Source organism: Benincasa hispida, unplaced genomic scaffold (genome assembly GCF_009727055.1).
Source record: "Benincasa hispida cultivar B227 unplaced genomic scaffold, ASM972705v1 Contig491, whole genome shotgun sequence".
In the NCBI taxonomy this organism is placed as follows: domain Eukaryota; kingdom Viridiplantae; phylum Streptophyta; class Magnoliopsida; order Cucurbitales; family Cucurbitaceae; genus Benincasa; species Benincasa hispida.
In genome coordinates this window covers 164870-174173 of record NW_024064879.1, presented here as the reverse complement: position 1 = coordinate 174173, position 9304 = coordinate 164870, and the positions used below count along the sequence as shown (strand labels likewise).

The 9304-nt window shown below is 32.2% G+C and overlaps 1 long non-coding RNA gene across 2 annotated transcripts; it reads right to left on the bottom strand.

The window, feature by feature from the left end:
• Nucleotides 1-4453: 4453 nt before the first annotated feature.
• On the bottom strand, nucleotides 4454-8749 carry LOC120069550. 2 transcript variants are annotated; one of them, XR_005479578.1, is made up of 6 exons: nucleotides 8281-8749; nucleotides 7928-8165; nucleotides 7703-7809; nucleotides 5069-5124; nucleotides 4946-4987; nucleotides 4455-4776 (listed from the first exon to the last, which is right to left on the bottom strand). It is a non-coding gene; the product is annotated as an uncharacterized LOC120069550 (long non-coding RNA). The 2 variants fall into 2 exon arrangements; XR_005479577.1 differs by having other exon boundaries at nucleotides 4454-4776; nucleotides 7928-8749.
• Between the last annotated feature and the right edge of the window lie 555 nt (nucleotides 8750-9304).

Below are 9304 nucleotides of genomic sequence, written 5' to 3'. Positions count from 1 at the left end.
GATACTCGATGCACGGTGGCCTTTACTCGATAGCATTTACTCGATGGAAAAAAGAATAGGAAGAAACTCGATGGTACCCGATTACTCGATGATCGATTTACTCAATTACTCGACATCTTTACTCGATGGTCGATTACTCGATGGTATTCACTAGCATTTTTTCGATGGTAAAACTCGATGCTTGATTATACTCGATGGTACTTGATGATATCGATGGCATTTTGGTAATTTTCTGATTCTCTTTAATTTAGTTGATTTTCTTGGTCATTTTTTTTAATCCTTTTGGCACAATTTTCTTGTAATGACTTCTAAACATCTCGGAGACCGTTTTACATACAAAATTATCAATTAAAGTAAATAATCAATACTATTTTGGGAAAATTAACATAGAAAATATACATCCTTTAAAGACCTGACAAGGTGTTTGCATGGAAAAGGACACAACAAACTCCAAAAATGGATAAGATCACTATAGTCAATTGAGTCACACTTACAATAAAATATTAAGGTAGTTAATGATTTCTAACCAAATGAGTGGTAATTAAATATTATAGGAATAAGAGGTTATTCTGGTGTAATATTTAATTGAGAATGTCTAAATTCAGTGAAGGAATAATTGTTCACCCCGAGATGGCATTTATCCTAAATTACTAAAGTATCATTGCAAAAATAAATGGTTTTAGGGTTGATTAAAATTTTTTGCTAAATTGATTGGATTAAATGAGTTTTTGTTTGCATATCTAATATAAGTAATTTGTTTTGTATCAACATCCTATAAATAGGACTAGCGCGGTAATAACCTTGCTTGGTGCTGATAAGTTAACTGGAGAAAATTATGCTACTTAGAAAAATACGATTAACATCGTTCTGATCATCGACGACCTCAAATTCGTCTTAACGGAGGAATGTCCTCCAGTTCTTGCACATGCAGCGTCACAAAATGTCATGACACCTATGACAGATGGCCTAAGGCCAACGATAAGGCCAAAGTCTATATTTTGGCAAACTTAACAAAAGTCCTAGCCAAAAAGTGTGAGCTCATGATCACTGCTCGCAAGATTATGGAGTCATTGTGTGAAATATTTGGGCAACCAGCCATACGTCTCGGGCATGAAGCTCTAAAGTACATCTTCAATGCCAGAATGAACGAGGGATCATCTGTTAGGGAGCATATTCTTAATATGGTGGGCTAGTTCAATGTGGTAGAGATGAACAGGGTTGTCATAAATGAGTCAATCCAGGTAAGCTTTATTCTAGAAACTCTTCCGAAGAGTTACCTATAGTTTCACAACAATGTTATCATGAACAAAATAGAATATAACCTTACCACCCTTCTTAGCAAGTTGCGGACTTATAAGTCATTGATGAAAGTCAAAGGACAGTACAGAGAGACAAATGTTGTCAGTTTTTCGAAAAATTTCCACAGGGGTTCTACCTCTGCGACTAAGTTTATGCCTTCTTTCTCAAACTCTAGGAAGTGGAAGAAGAAGAAATGTGGTAAGGGGAATAAAGCTATCACACTTGCTGTTGCTACCCAAAAAGACAAAAAGGTCAAGGTTGCAAAGGGAACTTGTTTTCATTGCAACTAGGATGGGCACTGGAAAAGAAATTGCCTAAAGTATTTAGACGAGAAGAAGAAGACGAAATAAGGTAAATATGATTTACTTTTTTTAGAAACTTGTTTAGTGGAAAATGACGATTCCGCCTAGATACTTGATTCAAGAGCCACTAACCACATTTATTCTTCATTACAGGAAACTAGTTCCTGACAGTAGCTAAAGGCTAGAGACATGACTCCGCAAGTTGTAACGGGGCAGGTCATCTCTGTAAGAGTATATCATCATGCAGCGGAAGCAACAAGGATCAATAAGCACTCTAATTCATTAATTTTCGCAGTAACTAAAACATGCTCATCTAACATAAGAGGGTTTGAAGCCATACTTTTATAGAACTCCTTGAGATCTTGATTCTCAACTGTGATCTTCTCCAAAATTTGTTGTGAACCACCTCAAGATCTTCCTCACTATGCTCTTGGAACTTTATAATGAGTTGTGGGACTCAAGAACAGCTTGAACGAAAGGAAAGTTGGAGAGAAGCTCACTGCTACAACTCACACAAAGAACAGTTTCTTCAGCCCAAATTTTTCTGTAAAAACTCTTTGAATGTCTGTCTCAATTCCACTCTAATCTTCTTTATTTATTGCAGATCTCTCATGTAAAGAAGATGGCTACATGAAATACAGCTCATGCTTGGAGTTATTAAAGCAAATGTAAATGGGTTTTGTGTGAGTTAGTTGAAGATGATAATGGAAAAAAACCAAATTTCTATTTTGTGTCATTTTTCCAATTTTTTAAATCAAATGATTTCAAAAAAATCAATTTGATTTTAAAATTGAAAATATTATTAATTTCATAAATTAACTTTCTAATAAAATTAATAAATAATTCAATTAATTCTAATTAATTTAATATCAAATATCAAATTAATTTTTATAACCTCATGTTTCTTATTAAGTACATCAGATATACTTGCTAAGTCCCGGGCTTTTTCATTAGCCCTTACCCACCTATCATAGATGACCCGAATATTTCGGTTCGCTATTGTACTGAAAACTGAAGAACATTCCTCCGTCAACACAAACCTCAAATCATCCAGAACTAATATTGTATGTTGGATTTCCAGTTTGAATATCCTCCACCGTTAAATTTTGTCGGAAGCTAGCAATTGTATGATTGAATTTTACATTACTGAAACATTTTAAACAAATTCTATTAAATAATTATGCATCTAAATCCACTTTTAGCAAACTAATAAAGTACCCAATAAATCTTTATCTCTTTGCAACGATAATTTAGTGATTTAGAATAATTGCTACTGAAGGGCAATCAAGAATTCCTTCACTGAAGCAAGAAAATTCTTGACCAAATACTATATCAGAATAATTTTTTACTCCTATAGTTCTTTTGTTTATCGTTTTCGGTCAAAATCTTTACTAACAATTAGTAATTCTTGGAAGTGTGACCCACCATTTCCAGATCTTATAGAACGGTATGAATATGCCCTCGAAATAGAAGACAATACCCAAGACGGAACTATAAGACCCTATTCATTTTACTGAAGCCTGGGTTGTTCCGAATCGTATGTTACAACCCTCCAAGGGGATCGTCGTGGTTAACGACTAGCTAGTGCCATCTAAAAACGACAGCAGGCGCAATATAGGAATCTCACGTTTAAACTAATGGAGGAGACCGTAGGACAATGTTGACACATTTCCTTCACTCACTTAGTATGAGCTACTTCCCTCATTCACCTTATTATTGACCCATGCAAACACTTTCCGAATGGAGTAATCGCGGTAAAAGCGACATGAAACCGAGCATGGATCTCACGATGTGAACTCTTGAGGGCGTGAGAGCTAATAACTACATATCGAATATATTCTTAATCTCCCACTGAAGTGTTCTATATGTTTGGGTATTTACGTAGGTATAAGACGGCTAAATTTAAACAACTTAAGTCTATATCATTTTTATCCAAGTATAACAATTATATTTGGATATAACCTTACAATGTCTAAGTGCTTAAACTAGTTTTAAACCTTACACTGCTCACGTATGCTCATAAAACCGATTAACAACGCTCAATAATTCAGCTATAATCCCCAGGTAGGAGGTGTTTTGTAGACTAACTTAAGTACCCCCCAGCTTTAGACAGGATTATATACCGGTTGAGTTTGTAACCTGAGTTTTACAATTTAACGATCTATTTTAACTATTAAAACGACTGGTTAACCTACGTGAGCATGCAACTGTTCTTCGTTATGGATTTTAAACGTCTAACCCAATTTTATAATAACTTACAAAATTTAGACATGCTAAACATCCACAACATACAACAAAGGCATTCAATATCTACACTACTATAAAAATTGGATTACTTGACGTTTTTTCGATATCAAGTAGAGGGTATACTTGACGCTAATAAAAGCGTCGTCTATTCGACTATCAAGTATAATGTCATAACTTGATACTGTAAAAACGTCAAGAGAAATAATTCTTGACACAATTTTCATGACAAGAAATATAATACACTTGATACTGATGACATGTCAAGTGTATTAATTCTTGATACTTATTATCGTGATTACTCTTGACATTTTTTATTTGTCAGATATATTTTTATCTTGACACGAAATAATGGTCAAGTAATCTTATTCTTGACACATTTCCCATCTATGCTTTTTATTTTCAAATTAAACATTCGAATTTAATTTTCATTTCTCATTTCTTGCATTACATTTGTTCCAATAAGACAATTTCATCAACTAAAATAAATAGTTGCACATATTTCAGGTCTACATATCAGTCCAATATATCCAACGTAACAATTCAGAGTACTAAAATAAAAAATTCTATTCTTCTATTACTTATGTCTATATGAATGATTCTAAAATTTATAAGACCAATCGTACAACAGTATATACTCTATCAACCCACCCCAATATATGATAATTCCAAAATTGTAAGACCAATCTATATGTGCTATGTATTCCAAAAATCAGAAGACTAAAATTCTATCCTCCACCACACATTTCTTTAAAGTATATAACCTATAATGGTTGAACAAAACATTTACACAAAAAAAGTTTTGGGCATTCCCATGTAGCCACATACACAAGATTTATAGGAAGTCCATCAGATATAGCGACCTAAATATTCAACCTGCCACGCGTACTTCATCCAATTCAAGTTGCGAGTACGAGCTCCTCGTATCAATCTATAAAACATAGAAAGTGAAATATATATATCTATTTACTATTTACATGAAGTAGCTCATTACAATAAGATAGAACATGAGTATAAGGAGCTTTCAAGTACAATGATCCCAACACAATTCTACATTGGAAAAAAATAGGAAAAGGTAGAACATAACTAATTATACTTACCGGGATTATAAGGAGCAATAACTAATGAACGAGTGTAGGTACCTACAATAATAGATTGAACACATTAACTTACTACTAATTAATAAAGTGATAATATATCATAAACAAATAACACTTACTTACACGATATAAGCCACCATTGATAAAGTCTTCACTTTTTGCATGCTACAAAACTCGATCTGTAACAACCCAAGTATGTGCATAAATTACAAGTTGAAATTTTTTTATTTTGTAAGACTTGTTAGAGAAGACCAATTTTAGATTTAATACATAAGGTTAAAAGTTGGTCCATAGATATCCTTGAATAATTGACAAATAAAAGCTTAATTAAACAAATATCTAAACAAGTAAATATCTAAGGAATAAATAAAGATGGCATAGAAAGATTTTTAAGAAGAAAAATCTAGTAAGTTTCTAAAGCAAAATAAATTATTATATGACTATGTCGGTTAAGTAAAGAAATAAATTAAAGGAAATAAAAATATATATATACCATTATATACATGTATGTCGATGTATATATGTATGTCGGTTAAAGTAAATAATAGTAAGCAGATAATATTAATAATAATAATAAATAATAATAATATGTAAACGGGTTAAGATAATAATGATATATTTTTAAAAAAAAAAAGAGAAAAGAAAGAGATAAATATAAATGTAGATAAACATTAAAAAAAAAAAAAAGATACATATATATATAGAAGATAAACATAATATATAATATATATATATATAAAAGAAATAAACAAAAAAAAGTCGATTTGAGTAATATTAAAAAAAAAATGTATATATATACAAATAATAAAATAAAAAATAATAATAAAATGAAGAGAAAGTGAGAAAGTCGGTTTAAAAAAAAAGAAAACACAAAAGGAAAGTCGGTTTGAGTGAATTTAAAAAATAATAATAATAAAATTATTATTATTATTATTATTGAAAAATAAGAGTGGTGAGAAGGAAGTTGGAGAGGAAGAAGAAGAAGAAAAAAAAAACACGCACACACTTTGAAGTTTTGCTATTATCAAGTAAGTTGTTTTCTTTCCTATTCTTAAACACTTCTACTTAATTATTAAGTTAATATATATTTATATATATATAAACTTCTTTCCACTTATTTTTTTTTACAATTCAATTAATATATATATGGATATTTATGATATAACCTTAAGTAATTAAGTAGACAAATCCATTTTCTCTTTAATTGTTTTACTTGACATATTTGTCAATACTTGAATTTACAACTTTCTCAACTTTTAGGCTATATATGTTAAAATATTTAGTAATGCATGAGACAAACTTACCTAAGTTAAATAATATTATGCAGTAACATATGTACATAACTTTAGTAAATTATGATACAATATTGTTTCTAATTAAAAACAATATTTAGTGATAAACTAACTTTAAAATTATAAAGCATCTATTTTAATTAATATTATCCTTTTACCAAACCTTCAATATTCACTATTATTAGTGTTGGGTTATTGTTGGACAATATATTTTTCTCATAACTAATTATATTTCACTACTTAATAAGTATATTAGCTCTATTAAAATTTATAAAGAGAATTACAATACTTTTACAAATTAAATAACAATATACCTTACTTATATTACTAGTCCTAATGCTAGTGTTTATAAATAATTCAATTTATAGGACCAAACTATAAGCAATAATTAGGAATAAAAGAATCACAATCAAGATAAGTAGTTTATCTCACCTTCTCTTTAAGCATTTTATGGTAGTGTACCTTTGTTATGTTGCTGTTCTTATTGTTATGTTGCATTACATGTTTAAAACACGTTTATCTATAAGAGACCCCATGTATTATGTTTGTTCATGATCATGTTAAGATCAAGTTTTAATTAGGTATACGTTATGCTTCCAGGGCTGGTAGGGCATATATGGTTGCACTCCTCTAGGCCCAATCTTACGTTATGTTTATGCTAGGGACTAGCAGGATATGTATGGTTGCACCCCTCTAGTCCAACCTTACGTTTATGTTAATGGTTGACGTTGGATGCGACTCTGGCCCTACTGACTGCATGGCCCGCTAATCATCAGATAGGTTAGTTTTTGCTTAAGTCCTCATCTTCCTACCAGGGCGGAGGAATTTACGTTGGAAGTGTAACCGACCACCTCATGTTATCATAAGTTTATATTTTGGGTCCCAATCATATGTTTTCATGACATGTTGCATGTGATTGTGCATTTGATCACTACCTTAAGTGAAAACTACTTACTGGGTATATTATATATTCATCCTTATTATATACTCATCCTATTTTATAGACTTTGTAGGTAAGAACCGGCAGGACTAGACGTTGCAAAAAGGGCCAACCATCAAACTCACTATTATGGTCATATATGCATTTTGTATCACTACGCTAAATGTTTTATGGATCCTGGTGTTTTGTAAAATAAATTTTTTATACAGTTTTCTACCTAATTAATAAAATTTTAGATATATTTTTTGAAATTTTTACCAAAACTCATCTCATGATAGAAAAATCTAAGTATGCATGTCGTAGCGATCGGATCTTAGTATGTAAGGGTTAGGTTGTTACACAATCAAATATTCATTCCTAAATAAGATAGAAGAACATGGGACTTATACAATTCACATTCAAGATCGATGGTATACTAATATCAATCACTTCCTCACCCTTTCCCGCATTCTCTGAAACTTTCTCCTAAAACCACCAAGTTATAATTTTATAAGTAACTAATAGTAAATTTACTCATAAATTTACCTCATAATACAATTCACCTTCAAGATCGATTGTACACTAATAACTTTCATCTCCTTCACCTTCTTCCCTTCCTCATGTGTGGTTGATGCACTAACAACTTCCTTCTCCTATGATATAAATATAACAGTAGAAATTAAACAAGTTAAAAATTATCATAACTAATAGTTGTAACCTTAATGCATAAATTAAATAAGATAGAACATGAGACTAACTGTGACCCCTTACCCAAAAAATTAACGGCGCGCCTTACCCAGTAGTGGTTTGATCCAAAACTATCTCAAGATGTCAACTTCAACCTCCAAAGTCGATCACTGAAACAACTGGACAACAAACTTTTGCCTACACAACTCCTTCCAAGAATTCAACTTCAGGCCCTAAAACCTAAGTGCAAATCAAATTTAACCCAAAACACCAAAATCGAACCTCAAACACCATTAGATGGCGGTTTAGTATCCTCAAATTCCTGAATCCAACATCCAAAATTTATGGGTTAAATAAGTATTGTCCAAAAATTTAAATGGGTAAATTTTCAAGAAAAACCCAAAAATTTACACCAAAACTCAAGATCCAGCGAAAACCTAAGTGGCAACGTCCGACAACAAAAAGACTGATGGGCGTCGACCAGATTTGAGAAGCGGTCGTCGGATGGTTGGTTAAACACAACCCGAAGGAAGTCGTCGACTGCAGCAGTCCCTACGTGAGATAGACAGAACGGCGGCGGACAGCTAGGCGAATGAGTCGAACGACGATGGACAGCTAGGCGAACAGTTGTGAGTCGAGCGACGGTTGGGACAGCTAGACGAACGACACGGCACGGCAAAGAACAGCTAGGCGAACGGTTGGGACAGCTAGGCGAATGACACAACTTACAGAGCTGCGGCGAATGGCTTTAGATCCAGCGAACGTTGCGACGCCTGGCGGCTGGGAGCCGGCGAACGATTGGGTTGCAGAGAGGGAAAGGTGCGAGAGAGAGAGGTGGAAATGGGGGGTCTGGCAGCTGGAAAAAGAAGGGAAGAGGAAGAGAAAGAAAACGAGAAAAAAAAAGAAAGAAAAAGGAAAGAAAAAAAAGGAAAATAAAATAAAATATTATATATTTATTTTATTTTATTCTTTTCCCATTCCACTTTATTCTATTGAATTTCTTTCCTTCGCAAATTGAAATGAAGTCCTGCCATTAATTTTCAAATTGAATAATTTTCAAAGTCAGTAATTAAACTCCTGCAATTACACTTAAAGTCCAAAATTTCAAAAAATGCCCTCAATTAATAAAAATTTGGGGTGTTACACTTTTCCTTTTTTAATCTCTTAGATTCTTTAGCTAATTCAAATCCCTCCACATTTTTTTTAAAATTTAAACTAAATCAAATCCAAAATTCTAAATATCTTAACCCATATATTTGAACCAATTATCATATCAAATTATCTCAAATTCTAGCTCCAAGCAAATAAAAACCCAAATAATTTAATACAATTAAATTAAAATTACCCAACATTTGAGTGGAGAGAAGGAAAGTCAGTTGAGACTGGTGGGGTTCTGCGAAGAAAGGGTTTCGGAGAGGGAGGAGTTTTTTTTTTTTTTTACTAGGACATTTAATCCTTTTA